This window comes from Strigops habroptila (assembly GCF_004027225.2).
Source record: "Strigops habroptila isolate Jane chromosome 13 unlocalized genomic scaffold, bStrHab1.2.pri S16, whole genome shotgun sequence".
NCBI classification, from domain to species: Eukaryota; Metazoa; Chordata; class Aves; order Psittaciformes; family Psittacidae; genus Strigops; species Strigops habroptila.
Window position 1 is genome coordinate 8,537,715 of NW_022651054.1, and position 15,910 is coordinate 8,553,624.

The 15,910-nt window shown below is 41.6% G+C and overlaps 1 protein-coding gene across 8 annotated transcripts in view; it reads right to left on the reverse strand.

Annotated features, from left to right (window-relative positions):
* Nucleotides 1–15,910, reverse strand: part of SPECC1 (sperm antigen with calponin homology and coiled-coil domains 1) — a 98,074-nt gene that overhangs the window by 43,999 nt on the left and 38,165 nt on the right. The gene's annotated exons all lie outside the window — the stretch shown is intronic.

Below are 15,910 nucleotides of genomic sequence, written 5' to 3' on the forward strand. Positions count from 1 at the left end.
TTGTGTTGCTGCAGCTTCTTGTAGAGATGGACAAGAGATTTTTCATGTTATAAATTCCCATCCTCCTAAGGAGGAAGAACAAAAGGAGATTAGAAAGTTGATGCTGTTCTCTTTGGTTGTTGCTCCACCCCAACCAACTTAAAGCACAGTATTATGTGATTACAAGGGAAATTAAGTTTCCAAGTTGCTTATCTTCATCTTCCAAAGCTCCCTTAGAATATGGGACCGTGGGTACTGAAGAAACAGTAAGCCATCCTATCCATGGAAGTATTAAGCTGGTTAAAGAAGCTGGTTCAAAGGGGAGGTATTATATTCAAGTTGCAACACAATAAATTTAAGAAATTCCTGTTTTCAGGACCTTACTCAAAAGGAAAAGCCCTAAAGTACAGAGCCATAAAGTTTAGGATATGGTACAATGAAGAGATATTGTCTGATGTAGCCATATAAACAGGATGCAAGAGACAGTTATGCAAACAGAAAGGGCCAGTGAGCCAGTGTTTGCAATAAAAACAAGTTCCAGAAGGACTCTGAGGGGAAATCCTAGAATTAATCATATCTCCCCATGTTTGGGAGACTCTCTTTGCTGTGCAGTGTTCATAGAAAATCAAAGGGCAGTTAAGACCAAAGGAGGAGCAGCCTCCCTGCTTTACACAACAAGCAGCTTCATAACCCTCCCACAGCATGTTTCTTACTGAGGATCATTCAGTGCAGATGGATGCGCTGTCAGTAACGCAGGGCTGTGAAGGGTTAATACCAACACCACCCAGTTTGCTCAGCATCTCTTTTGAAAAATGCACTGGGTTTATAAACCCCGCACAAACAGGAGCCCCTCCTCGTCTCTCCCAAACAAACACACTCTGCAGCAGGCACAATAAACACCCAGAGACAAAGAGCAGCTGAAGAAAAGCCCCCTGAACACAGAGGCTGTGCTGGGAGGAGAGCACAGAAAGGGCTCTGTCATGGCAGAGGCACAATAAGGCCAGAGACAAAGGCCCAGTGTTTATGGGAAGAGATAGCAGGGATAGCCTGGCCGTACAGCCAGCAGCCCACACAGCTCCATTTAGTCATCTACAGCTGGAAACACCAGCATATCAGGCAGCTCCAGGCTCCCCAGTGGAAAGTGCAGTGCAAGCAGAGATCAGAGTTATTCCGCTGCAGCTCAAATGGCTGCTGGTGCAACTCCAGTCCTTGTGAGAGCTGAAGGCCCCTGCTCACTGCTATCTCTTAACCCAACAGCTCCCAATTGCCAAGATCTGGCACCTGTAAACTGCATTCACACTGAGCTCGAGCAAAGCTTTTCGTGTCAATGCAGCTAATGCCACAAACTGAAGGACAAGAGGAAAACTGAATAGACCATGATGTGATGCATTGCTTCTAGCAGAGACACCAGCTCAGACAACTCCTTCTTGCTCAGAGGCTCAACCCCAGGTGTCCAGGCAAGACAGCACAAGATGCCCGAATGCATCTCTTGAACATACAGTAGGACAAGTGTCCAGAATAGAGAAGCAGTACTCACACAAGCTATAATCATACTACAGATTTAAGATGTAAAACGCACATTACAAATGGCCACAGATGTTCTTCAGTGAGGCCTAAGGGGTGGATTATAAAAACTTGTTATGTCCTGGACTTTTATTTAGTCTGCAGGGGTTTTCTGCTATTATAATAAAGTTTTATGACAAAGCAAGTGCCCTGAATAACTCATCTTTTTGAATGCAACGGCATGACTGTCACGCTGTCAGCACATGTCACGGTAGTGTTATAGAAGCAGTGGGCAGTACTGTATAAGTTACAAGAAATAACGATGCTACTAGAAATGGTACAAACTCCATGGCACTGAGAAAACTGCCTTTTCCTAAGAGAAATGTAGCACTTCTGGTAATGCTTCTTAGTAGCCAGTGTGCTTCTAATCACTACTAGATGACAACTGGAACATGATCCACAGCAATGGAAGACATATACATAAGGATAACAATTAAATTTAACTGGGATTATCTGTACTTCACCAGCTTGCCAACCAGTGCAGGCCCTGGGCTTACTCAACATGTTCCATGTGTTTTGCAAGACTCCATGCTCTGCTGACTTGTCCTAAGTCACAAAGCATTTGCTACCCATCAATAACCAACCTGTTTCTTTCATGACGTAGAAGTGTTTATTTTCCCTCTCCACTCTCCAAAACAGTGCCACGCAATACGAAAGTCACAGAGAGCCCAGAGAGAAATAGTTCTGAATGCATGTGTGTGTTGATTACAAAGCACCAAAACAAGTATTAGCAATCCTTTAAAGCCTATTTCATGGGCAACTCCCCCTCTGAATGACCTTGACATTGAGCAGTGTAGCAGTTATAAATGGAACTGCCAGCCCCACTGCCTGAGGCACCCACTGTGCAGGAACTGCCTTTAGGGCTGTACAAGTCACCCTGGTGACCTGATTAGCTCCACACCCCACCCTGGTTATGGTCTATGGGAAACTCCACGCAGATACATGCCTGCCAAGCTGCAGAACCCAACCTGGGGTTGATTTATGCTGCTGCGTAAAGTGGCTGGAATCTTGCAGAACTTCACTTCCTAGAAAGTGCTGCTTGTTTTGAGCAGGGAAGAGAAGAACAATCAGCTCTGCATCTCAAAGGAGATATCCTGGGAAAAAAAAACCCCAACCAAAACCCAAACTGTTAAATATCTTTGGCCAAAATGGTGCTATGGCTCCTCATTCCTGTTTTCACTGTTCGTCCACCCTGCCCAACCTGTTGGCTTAACTCTTGCCAACTTTAAGCACAGTCTTTCCCACCATCTCACGTACCCAAGCTCTGACCAAGCACGCATTTCTCATCCTGTTTGCACCATACCTAACCTCCCATTCTCTCAGTCCCACACCCACTCTGCTAATGAGCTAAACTTGCCTTCCCCCATTTCAGAAGAATTGGGAATTAATCCTGAATTACTCCATTGAGAGTTATTACCTGCAAATGTGTTTTGACCAGACTGAGGTCACCTCAGCATCATGTTCCTTGCCTTGGCACCCAGCAAGAACTCCTCCACTTTCAGTATCAGCCATACTAATCAGGAGTGAGGGATTAAACCTCAACATGTACGTAGAGCTTATAATTTTCAAAGTGCTTTAAAATGAGGAGCTATTTAACTCAAATCCTCTGAAGCACATAAATGTTAACTCTAGGTTACAGGACAGGGAAGCAGACAGCAATGAAAGGCCTCACCCAGTAAGGTCGGTAAGGTTTAGTACCCTGGAGCTCCTGGCTGGCAGCCTGCTGTGCAGCTTTGTTTGCACCACTTTCTGCCAGGGAATACTCACTGAGTTTCCACTGGTGTCAGAAACAAAGTGGGACTTTAATGAGATAAAAGTTGACCTCTCACCATGATCTCTAGTCATTTTAATCCCATTTTGAGCGCTGCTGCAATGTTTTTTCGCAGAAGGATCAGGATTACTCTTCAATTTTTCCACATAATAATCTATTTCTGATCTAAGCTCTCAGCACCTGCTGCATCAGCTCCCATAGGGGCATCCACAACGAGAAGAAAATGGACTATGGAATGGAGAAAACCATTTCCCAATCCCCCAAGGTGGAGCACGTAGGGCTGCTGTTCAGAAGTAAAGTCCATGCATGCAGGATAGGTAATGTAATTACAGTGGTAGCAGGGGAAGGGACAGGAGATGTCAAACATTTTACCATAGCCACAGGGGGGACATACATGACATTTTGGAATGAAGATTCAGTAAGTTTATCTGCCTTCACACTCCAAGTGCTCTGAGATAGCACATACCACTGTCTTCCAAGTAAAGCACTAGCCCTGAAGTTACATTTATTTTACTTGACTCTGAAGTATAATTAACAGTTCAAATACCAGCTTCTCCAATCCCAGAGCAGAAGAAGAATCTCAGTTGGGAAGTGCCTTCATCTGACCACAGAAAACACCTTTCCAAGTGTTCTAATTTATAACTTAAATCTATTTTTTAAACCTGAAGTCAATACAAGCTTCTTTGCCTCTGGCCTTTGTGCCATTTGTGTCCCACAACCTGCCCTTTTCTTAATCCTTCCCTTCGTCAACATATTAATAACCCAAAGGTTAAATGCCAGGGGCTTCTGCTGTTCCAGGGACTGAATTAACAGGGAATGTTCCATTTTGTACTTTCTTCCTAAATTTTAATCCTGTCAACTCTTAAGCTAAGAACACTAAAACCACATTTCCTTCAACATATTTAAAAATCCATCTTAGTAATTCATTCTTCCATCATTTCAGTAGGTACTAACCCTCCTGCATGTACAGTTCCTCTGTGTAATTTAAGTGTGCTGATCATCTCTTCATTTCACAAAGCATTTCAGTCATGTAAGATTAAACCATGAAGACAGATGCATCTTTGGTGTGATGTTTCTAAACAATGGATACCTTATTTGAATGTCATGGGCAGAATAACAAATAAAAGAAAGCTATTCATAGCACTCTGCAACATTAAAGTCATACGTTTCAAAAAGGCAAACTGTTGCCTGCAGACAAGTTTGCAGGGTCACGATTTGCTGCTCTAGGACTGTTACATCTCTCTCATTCCAGCTCCTGCATTTGCAACAGATCAGCTATTTCACTGTCTTGTGTCTCTTTGCCACCTCTTCCACCTCAAAAAGGGATAGTGAAACAAAAGAGGTAGCAACAAGAAATTATGGGCTAACTCACAGCCTCCCTGCCAACAGAAGACTGCAGTTCTTTTGTTGTTCTGGAATTCTGTTCCTATGTACTAAGATATTTAATACATTTTGCCATCTGAATGGAACACTCCCAAGCCTCAGATAGAAAAGCAATTGGTATGATACCTTGAGGGAAAGGTTAGTATAAATCAAGTGGCCTGCAAGCATCTGGCAGAATGGCTAAGTAAAGAGAATACTATTAACAGTCCGTGCTTGTACAGCAAATAAAGAGTTATTAAACCTCCCCATAAAATTTTACTGTGCTCTATCACACGTGGTTTAGCTGAAATAGGTCCTTATCGGTTTTGGTTTTCATCTTATCCTCTGGCTGTGGTTTCAGTAGATCCTGGACTCAGCATGACTGCACTTAGGCCTTGCCAAGGTCTTGCTGAGGATCCAAAGCAGCATTAACATACAGCAACACATCAGTAATGCAGGCATGTACTCAGAGGTGCTATGTAAAGACCTATTATTATTTTTAGCCAACTTTAAGTTTCTTACGCAAAACAAACCTGGGTCACAGGTGTACCTTACTCCCACCTGGTTTATGACACCTAGTACATAAGACAAAATACAGATGCCCAGTGACACTTCGGATGCTCTTTTGGTATATTTAAAATACCCTCACTGAGCTGAAAGATTTGACAGTACCTGTGGGAGACCTGTCCTCTGCTCAAGAGACAGACAGAGAGCAACTGGGACGCCTGAAGACATCTAGAATGCCACTAGAGATTGAACAGTCAGACTTTCACAACAGATTTACAAGCTGGTGTTACAAGGCAGGTAATAGCAGTTTGTGTGCCATTTTCAAAATTACTCCAGTACCTAAAGTACCACTCAGGTGATTTCCAGCCACACAATGAACAACTTAATGCATTAATGTGCCTTCATGACATCGTTGATTTGAACTTAGTCACAGACAAAACAGAAAAGATGGTATTAACTTGGAGCCATCACACTCTGTTGACTCACTACAATAAAGAACCACACGTTCCAGGGAGCCCAGCCATAGTTTCTGTCTTTTGTCAACTCAGAGTAAAGTTTAAGAACCTAATTGACTTGGTGCTTAAAACCCATTTTCCAGAAGTGGCTAAGCCACTAAGAGCTCAAAGCTTAACTGAGAGCCCAGGGGACCCAGCAGATCACTTTCACCCTGCTCCAGCACTGATCCCAAGATTGATACTGAGACTGATTAAGAGTGAACTAGGAATGCCCTCTGGGAAATGAGGACTAGACAGCACAGAAGAAGGATTAGTGTACATTTGACTCTTTAAAGTACTTCTTCATTTAAAATTTCAGAGGTTTGCACACTTACCTATTTCATTGGTTTTCCCTGCCTTTTTTTCCTTTGTTTAAGCAAAGGAAACAGCTAAAACACAACTTCCCTGCTAACCAGAGATCTGATATCCCAATTAACAGGAAACACACTGACACATTTCATGGTGGCATGAGAAAAAGCAAACATAACTGCTGAAAAGTAGAACAGATGTAACAGCAACCCCCACCCCATGCTGCTGAGCTCTCACATATAGGTATCTACACAGAGGCAAAAGCCCTCTTCCATGTTCTGCCACACTGGTTAATGCTCTGATCCTTAAACTTCTGGGCACACCAACAGTAAGACAGCTTGACAACACATACTGAATGGATGCACGTAACTAAATCAGCTCATGAAGAAGATCTGAATCAGTTCTAAGTGTTTCTTGGGGGTCAGAATGAGAGAGCTTAAGCTGTTTAGAACTCCATATTTTGCAAGCGAAATGTCCAAAATCTCTGGTCCACTATCAGCTTAGCTAAAAGTCAGGATAAAGAATGATACTATTCTACTGTGACAAACTATTCCAGCTTGGTCTGCTTGATATACCAAGGGAATGAGCTGAACAGGTCTGCTATCAGCATTTTTCAGTGACCACAGCATTGGGTACTCCTTTGGATAATCCTCAATAACATCTTTTAGGTTTGTCCTGCAGAAAGATGATGCTCTCTGCTATCTTGTCTTTACGCAACAGTGAACAAAGTGAACCTAGGCTTGGCCGGTCACAGTTGTCCTGAGTTAGTCAGTTTGCAAAGTATTAGTCAGAGCCAACACCTTTGCAGGTTGGCAACTCTTTGGGAAGGTTCATCTTTGACTCCACCTAGCTTTAAAACAAGACAAGGAGATGGCTGCAGAACAAAGCTGTCCAGTACTCTTAGAATCCACAGAAGGCCCTATTTACACTGTCTCCTTCAGTAAGTTGTAGAGTGGTTTTAGAAGAGAAAGTACCTAGGGAATCTGCTGCACAATTAAGGAATTTCTTAAAGATAATAGGTATTTTATTTTTAGGTTATTGAATTCACCCTCATCAATAACTGTCAAGTGTTAAAATGCAAACAGAAGAAGAGGATCAGCTCTTCTCAGCATCTGGTGGTTGCAAGCTCTTAGCACAGCCACAAGAAGAACTGAAGCTCAAGTTCACATTGTCACAGCTCAGTGCTGTTACAATGGAAACAAGGACGCATTCAGAAGGTAAATGAGACGAGATCTGATCAAAATCCTGTTCACAAAGTCTCATTGTGAATTTCAGCTGACTTACGTTCCTCTTTATGGGCCTGTTCCCATACAATTCCTCTCTGAATAACAGCAGGAGTAGTTAAATATCCTTCTACCCTGAGAGACATGCCTATGTCCACACAAAAGAGTTCTGAGCATTTCTTAAGCTATTTATTTGGGTTTTCTGAAGGTTTGTTAAGTCTTAAATGAAAACCCAAGCTTGGATATGCCTGTCTTGAATATAACAGTTTTGTATCCAGCACAAAGATGCTGCAGGCTGTACTGCAAGATGGAACTTTTGCTCAGAAGGCTAAGGACCAAAGATACATGTGAAGTACAATGGCAAAGCTAAAAGGCGGCAAGATTTGTTCTATGCATTGTGTGTTTGCTTTCACAGGTACAAATTTCACCTTCCAATCTGCTCAAGAGCCAAGAAGCATCCATGAGCCCTGGCTCCAAGAGAATCATGAGGGCACCACTGTGTTGTGAGCTATACAAACCCCCATGGAATAACCAAACAATGCACACCATGTCTGCCAACGCGGGTGCAAGTTACAAGTGTCATTGCAATCTACCCCTGCTTTGGATTCCTGGAGTACCCAGCAACCTGGCATAACAAACACTGAGACATCCAAAGCAAATGGTCTAGCAAATGTTCAGAGAAACTCTATATCCTACTTACTGGAATGTCCCCCTGGTCAACTCAAGCCTACTTTTTTGGGAACTGTTAATACCAGTGGGCCTGCCAAAAACTTTAGTCACCTGCAAGCTATATCCCTGGGTACCCCCCACAAAAGAATGACTAAAGCTTTCAGTATGTAGCATTATCCCAAAGTTAATCTGGTGGGAGTTACAAAAATCCAGAATTTTCCTACTCACTGCTTCTTTTTAGCCAATCTGACAATTTCCACAACCAACATAGCTCATAATTAGAAAAAATACTATTTCTATATTCCTTAAGAGGGCCTCGACTCTGTATATTTGTGACATGAGCACATCAAAATTATAGGGATTTCTGTGTGCTGTGACACTTCCTGATTTTGTTTGTCCTGGAACATTTCCTGCCTGTGCACCTGTCAAAATGAGATGAGATCAGGTATAATCATCTCATACCCACAGCAAAATGAGTTTTGAGCCAAATGTTAAACAAATATGAATCTTTCGGTGAATGGAGACAAAACCTCTGGTGCTTCACTGAAATGAGGGATTTGTAGTTTGATCTGGTTGGTAAGTTTGGCGTTTCCTTTGTTTTCCTCTCTGCCAGTTTTGAGGCTAATGCTGTCCAGAAGGCGGTGAGCAACTGCTCTGGGGGCATCCCTGAAGTTTACTAACACTTTCCCCAGGAAGGGGTTGTTCAGAAAAAGCAGTGGATTTGTCCTGAGATGAAGGTAGAAAGCTAAGTTCTCAACTCATATGGCTGTACCAAGATTATTCCTGAGATAAACGACTCTTAGCTGGAGTAAGAATCCCAGGATTTTCCCTGATTCTAGCTTGCAGACAAGTAGACAATTCTTTTCAGCTCAGAAAACAGCTTCCCAGCTAATCTAGTCCAGGAGTTCATCACTCAGCCATTACTGGGTTAACAGTGGTGACAAGACAGCTGAACTTCCATTGCTAGAAAATGCAGTTTTACTAGATACAAGTGTGGAGTGTTTCAAGAAATACAGGAAATTAAAAAGCAAAACAAACAAAAAACCAACCCATATAAATTGAGTTAATAATGGTCATCACAGAGTAGCAAGTAGATACATGCCTCCATGTACACTGCATATACAATTGCTGTTCCACCTGATCTGTGGCTGGAAGTTGTTGAAGAAAAGTTACCTAAAACCTCTTGGTCCAAGAATCCAATAGGAAAGCAGAGTGAGAACTCTGCTCCTTCCAGACAAGGTGCTATTGATCACTCTTCTAAGCTCCAAAATCTGACACACCCATCCCCCCATCTATAAGCACAAAAGGTAATAAAAAAGCAATTTTAAAAGGGGGAAATGCTCAATATCAACATTTTCACAATTATAAGGCTCATTTATTCAACTTGTTTAACTATTCATGAGGCCACAATATGAATTGAATCATGGAACTAATCTGGCCAATATCTGCATGGTTATTTTTTCCTCCCTTTGGCTTTCTTTGTTCGAGATCCTGATATAATTTACTGTCCTTCCCATAAACACTTCAGCTTGTCCCACTGAGGGAGCAGCAAGCCACTCCAGAGGAATGGAGCAGCAGAAAATGCCTTTACACAGCATTGCTGTTGAGTGCTTTGTGTTAGGAAACCATGACCTGAACCCTCCAGTTCAGGAATGCTGCCCCACAGTCAGCCAAAAGGCCAGGGCTGACTGAGCCAAAATAACTTCTTTCCTCATGAATTCTCAAACCCTGGTAAATCCAGAAAGAGTGGGGGGGGGGGGAAAGGATCAAAACTGGAAATATGAAAGGACAATCCTCCTCCTCCCCTAAAACAGAGAGCAGAACTTAAAAGCTATAGGCTTTTCTTTCTAAATACAAAGTTTAATAACCAGTATGCATTGCATTGGTATTACAAGTGCCTTTTGTTTACTAAAATGTGATGACCACATAATAAACCCAGTTTTATTGTCCTTTCCAGCCTGCTCCAGTGAGGGGGTGGGGAAAGGACTGCAATTTAGTTTCCACAGCTCATCCAGAGCTTTAGCTCTGCCTAGTATAGCGATAAGGGAGCCAGCCAACACTGTCCTCAATAGCTGGTACTGGGAACTGGGCTCAAGTCATTAAGACTATCAACACAGGGTGAGATGCATCAAGAAAAGAAATGAGACAGAAGGGGAGAGGAAGAAATCTCATAACATAATGAGATGTTTATCTATAAAAAGTTGCCCACTTCAAAGCCGGATGAGCTTTAACTCCTTGGTAAGAAGAAGAGCTTTTAATTAAAAGATCAGTCAAAGATTTTCCACAGTCAAGCAGCCTCAAAGAAACTATGTGTGGAGGAGGCTGAGAGCAATTTCTAAGATGATTAGTCCATTCTTCAAACTAAACAGGGCTTTATGAAAGTGGCATTTCTCAAGATCTAGGAGATATGGGATGTAGAAACATCCTCAGTCTCTCAGAGCACTGCCTCTTCCCTTCTGAAACCTCCATTCTAAGCAGCTTTTGCTCAGGAAAAACCTGGAGAAATAATGTCAGAGCTTTGTGCTTCTCATCTTGGCAAGATAGATTGAAAACCTAGGACTGATGGATAGTCAGCTTGGAGTTAAGCAAAGCTACTGCCATGTACTTCAGGAGGCCTGGAAACAGGAACTATTTCTGTATGTACATTGCTTTAGCCAGCTGAAAACAAGCTGCCTTCTGCACACGGCCTTCCATTCACCAAGGTTTGAAACCTTTGCAGGTTTAAATAAGTTGCGCCACTTCCCTGGATCACTCCTTCTGTTCCAGGAATGATATTTGCAGATGGGGATGGGTATGACACCCCGGCCTTAACCCTTTTCCAGCATTAGAACACCAGCATTATGGCTGACGTTACATGCTCTTGGGAACAGGACTTAGATCCACTTCTGTTTGGCCATATGAGTTTTTTTTATGCTTTTCTTTGTTTTCTCATGAAACAGGATTTTGACACTTGGCTCTTGAACAGGTAAAATGTTACTTTTTCCTCTACAGGCAGCAATTCAGAAATGATTTTATCATACCACAGATAGACAAACACCAAGGCTGTTGCACTCTAGGGGAGCTGGTGCTGTGCTCCATGTCCAAGCAGAGGATACCAGCCCCTGCAATGACTAGTGTTCATGGACACTCAGTCTCATCCCCACTTTCAACCTGCTAATTGTGACTAAAGGACCTTAATGCTGAGCTGGTTTGTTCTGCACAAGCATAGGGAATTACCTCTGCTTTATTTCAGGAATCAGCTGTGGTTTTGCCTATGAGAGGAAATATTCAGATCTACTTTTGAAGGACTTTCTCTCCCCTGTCTTGCAGAGAACTAGGTTCCTGCCAGAAAGTTTACCATTAATCACAGCCTTGTAGAAACAACCCCTACAAAAGTGATGATATGAGGCATAATAATACGGTATTATAAGGATTTCCACATCTTCAGTATAAATGTTGCAATGTCAAAATACAGAAGACCCTTAGAGTGTGAAAAAATACAAAAGAATATCCTCCAAATGCAGGGAAAAAACGCCTTTGCGTTACTTTGATGATCATAAAACCAGCTTTCTATCCTTAGTACAGGATGGGATTTCTCCAGTGAGGACTGGCCACAGAGAACTCAAACAGTGATGATCAGGAAGACAATATTATCAGTTTCTACCTTGTTCTCCATGGCATTTCAAGAGCATTATCTCTGTGTGTTCACATTTGCTTTACGTATTCTTATTAAAACAGATGTGTATTAAGATGCTTTTGCACAAACCTATATAAAGCAAACCGTGAAGGCAAAAGGCAAAACTACCTTTAATCTGTAAAATGTAAGCAGGTCGAAATTAAAAGGCTGTAAGAAAATCATATGGCCTTACAGGTTTTTCTGCTGGATTCAAGAATCCTACTGCCATGTCCTGAGGCAGAAGCTGTGTAGAAGGGAAGTGTCCTCAAAGATTAAGAGTTTGCTCAATAACCCTTTTGTCTTTTGTTTTGAAGTAGCCTTTATATTTTGAGATGATATCCTAGTTTAGAAATGGAACAGATCATTGAAAACAATAAAAACATAACTAACTGCTATTCATCAAATTACCCTGAATATTGGCCACCCATCCATGGCAAGGAAATGCAAAAGAAAGGTTAAGGATAAACTACAATTCAGTAGGGGAAGGAAGAATAGACGGCCAACGTAACTATATGATCTAACTGCACCCTCTCCCTAAAGCCCCTTTCCATACATTAATAAAAATGACTTCACTGAAGTTACTGGTAAAATTCTTACTTGCTTCAGTAGTGTCATACTTTTACTGATGATTTTTAGCAGTTCTCACCAAAGTATCCATCAGGACAAGAATACAGGAGGAATATAACTCTGCTCACAAGACAGGGACGTATTTACTTAGTCCCTAGTATTTTTCACAAGCAATTGAACACATTCCAATCAAGATACAAAGCCTACATGATGCTTTCAACTTGGTAACAAATGGAAGAATGTATGTTCTTGTTTCAGCCAACTCATCCCCTATTCATGCTCAGAACTGACCCTGCAAACTCAAGTTAGCCTTGTGTTTTCCCAAGGATATACTTTTCCAGTCATCAAAATCAAAATTGCCTGTAAGAACTTTACATTTAAATTTCACTGTTGATAAAAATACAGTTTGTTAGTTGTGTGCTACACAGACTGATTAAAAGGGCAGAAAACTGTAGTTCTGATGTAATTCTACAGCCCAAGAACTGACTGATGACTACAGATTACACAAGGACAGAGTACTCTGCCTCTGAACATGAAATCCATATCTATTGATGCTTCATTACTGCTCCGTGAAATATAATAGATGGAACATTTCAGAGAATGTGTGAATGCATCTACTTCGGTTTATGGGAAGAAAAAAGTTGATGCATGGAAAAATCTATCAGTGTCTTGTATCAACAGTGATCCTCAGTTTTATATCATGGTTTATATCATGATATATAAACCATATATCAAATTGTTTGGAGATACAGCTCAAATTGTTTGGAGATACAGCATGAAAAAGTATCGAAAAGATAATGAAAGCATCAAAGATTTGTCAACCTGCTAGTGGCGGTCTGAGAATCACAGAAAAGTCAAATTAAGTCCTCTTCAAGCAATACGATGCCAAATATATAAAGAGATCTACTTTGCTTTAGTTTTACAGGTTCATGTTGTTCTGAAAACTACAATCCCAATGAAAATCAGAAGATTTTCTGAAGAGTAAATTAATAAAATAGAGGAGGAATTGAAAAGAGAAAAAGAAAAATAAATAAAAGAAATGATTCTGCTGAAATACCAGAAGCAGCTCCAAAACACAGAACTGCTTCTGAACTAACTCCTGAATACCTCCAGGGCTCTGGCAGGTTTCAGTGGGAAGATCAGGGTGCAATACTTGCTCAAATTTCTTTGGCTAGCTTTATAACTTTTAAGATCTCAAAGAGCCAAATATAAAAGAAGTAAGCTTTACTTTTCCTCCAAGGCCAGCACTATTTCCTCCTCCTTTCACCCTTTCCCTGCATTCAAGTCATTTAATACTGTGTCAGAACCAACAATCACAGCCATCCACTGGCTATTTCCTTATCACACCACCAGCACTAGAGCAAAAGAGCACTAAAGATAGGACAAGCTTTTGCTGAGCAGCTTGTTCAGTAAGATTCCCAGCAGAAGCTCCCTGCCTTCATTCAAGACTGGCTTTAATTTTCATCAGCAAAACAATCTAACACTAAACAAAATGCATAAACCACATCCTGCTGCCTGCCATGCCCTAAAAGTTCTTCTTGTAAAAGCTTTGGTCCTGCCCACAGGGAAAGTACTCCCACTCAGCACATCCAGCCAATGCTGAAGACTGTTGTCAAGGGCCTTGCCTTAGCATAGAACTTACTGATGATCTCTTCCATTATTTTAGCATTCATTGGCCTCTATCTTGGGATCAGCGGACCTCAGATTATCACTTAACTCTGCCTCAAACAGATCATTTTGGAGGCAGCAATTTAGTCATTCTCATGACTAAATTCCTCTAAGAAGCCATTCCAAACTGTGACATAGTCTCTTGGCTGTACTCATTCCACTGGCCTGCAGAGCAGAAGAGACTATTGCCATTTGACATCTGTTTGTGGGTATTTCTGAAATGATTTAATAACATCAGGCCAGTCAAGTCACATCACAACACTAATCAACCGAGCCGGCCCTAACTGGCCTTGGAAGAGAAGCTTCCAAGTAAAAATTATCCTCCAGGGGACAATAAACTTCTTCAATACCAGTTTAATCAGCAGTGTGTTACTGCTCTGAAGAACAAGAGCATTTGTAAACCCCCCCTGCAAGAATGACTCGTGGGAGGAAGAGGTGACTAAGGAATTAAACTATCCTCTGGAGAGCAAATTGTGGTTTGTTGGCTCCATTGGGAACAAAAGGCCTGTGGCCTGCTGCCCGAGCTTGAGGAGGACATGACTTGCTGTCGGTGTTTCCATGAAAGCTGTTATGTGATTCATTAGCTTTGCTGCCCCTCTCTCCTCCCTCCCTTCCCCCCACACCATCATTAAACTCATCTGTTCTCTTGAGCTTTGGCTTGGCAGAAATGGTGTGCTGACATACAGCAGAGTGAAAATGAATAGCTCCCATATTTAGGAGGAGAAAGGAAGAGAAGCAGATGAGAGGACTAAAGAGTACCCAGAAAAGATCTGACTACACATCCCAAGAAAAACAGGAATCACAAGAAATAATGTATTTCTATAATACCCTTTATCTTTAAAGTCTCATTTTACAAACTATATAGTGTACACTGAAGAATTCCTTCCTCAACCGTAAAATGAAGCCACCCCAGGCCAGGACAAAACAGACATAAGAAAACAGAGCAATACAGGCTTAGCGTATGCACTGACAGTTGATGTTCTCATCCAAGCCATGTAAGCATGTTTCACAAATAAGAACAGTCCCAACAAAAGTCTAACCCTTGGATAACCCCACCACCACCTTGTTCCAAGTAGAGAAGTTAACATTTCCCATTCAACTGCTGCTTTCAAGAAAGTTTTTGTATGTTTTGAGCAATTTTTTTTTCCACCTCTTCCCAAAGATACTGATCATCACATCACCTGCAGATGTTTTGAGGATAAACAAAACCCCACCATCACCCTGTCAACCAGAGTTAGGGAATCTCAGCACTCCTGTTTGGAAACACAGCCTGCCTCACTGTTTCCAAGGCAAACTAATGTTTGAAAGGCTTTCCTCTGAATAAATACAGAGGATAACACCAGTGCACCCAACTCCCACAAAATGCTCCAACTATTCCACAGGTGCTCTGGCCTGTGTTTGTATATACTAATGGTTCCTTTAGCTTGGGGTAGCCAGTTTCAAAAGCAGAAAATTAACTGTACTGACAAACTGCAGCAATATTCTTTGTTGTTTGACATCTTTTTCTGTTCTACTTTATAGGTGTTCTCATTCTAAAACCTCCATGTGCTTTACAAATATGAATATCCAGAGCACTTGGGTATAGCAGGAAAAGTGACCACTTGCCATGAGTAGTTTTGGCAAACGTGATGCAAACTTGGACCACACACCACAAAGTTCTTAGAAATGATTGTAAAAGTGGCTTAAAATAAGTTTTAAATTAGGAAAAGCCTATAGTGTTATAATGTTATTGCAAGCAGCCCCCTCAAATCCTTTTTGGACACTCTTACACTCCTAGCAACATGTGGATTAACTCAAAAAGAGGTGATATTGGGCCGTTAAAGTCTTGTCAATTTTCTGTTCAAAACATACCCATCAGACACCAGCAGTGGATTACTTTGAAAGAAAGATGCAACATGAGATGTCTTCCCTTTGTTTTCACCTCTCCACAATCCCTTCCTCAGCTATTACATTTCTTTCCCATTCCCCTGCATTAATGTGCTCACTCCAAACTGCTGAGCTTGGGGACAGTAATTTCCTGCCTGTTCTTGACAGCACTGACCAGCCCATCCAGAACATGGGGTATCATGTTCTGTACCTTTACACGGCTGTATCTCTACATTCTGAATCTTGATGGTCACCTGAGGAGTCAGGATCACTCACA